The sequence below is a fragment of the Etheostoma spectabile genome, chromosome 8 (genome assembly GCF_008692095.1).
Source record: "Etheostoma spectabile isolate EspeVRDwgs_2016 chromosome 8, UIUC_Espe_1.0, whole genome shotgun sequence".
NCBI lineage: Eukaryota > Metazoa > Chordata > Actinopteri > Perciformes > Percidae > Etheostoma > Etheostoma spectabile.
In genome coordinates, this window is record NC_045740.1 from 13,938,845 (window position 1) to 13,939,157 (window position 313).

A 313-nucleotide genomic window follows, 5' to 3' on the forward strand; every position below is an offset into this window, starting at 1 on the left:
ATATCCATATAACAACATTGCAGCGGATGCGAGGACATTAGCTCCGGTGCGTCCTAGAGGAGCTAACAGCTAACAGACGCTACTGGCACCGACTAGCACTGGTCACTGCTGTTGTCTGAAAAACAACAGACAGGACAAAATGTTGCGTTTACTGGTAAACTGGTAAACCTTGAGACCGACGTATAACCGACTGCTATCTGTTGAGTTTTCCTCCCGTTACTCTGTCCTCTGTGATTGTCTACATCTAGAAACTAAGCCGCACGGGGTGCAGAGAATAACTCTGACTGGCACATGATCAGACAGCGGTTGACGG

General features: G+C 48.2%; 1 protein-coding gene across 1 annotated transcript in view; it reads left to right on the forward strand.

The window, feature by feature from the left end:
• Positions 1-313, forward strand: part of LOC116694279 (WD repeat-containing protein 78) — a gene marked incomplete at its 5' end in the record, with an annotated part of 8,693 nt that overhangs the window by 5,718 nt on the left and 2,662 nt on the right.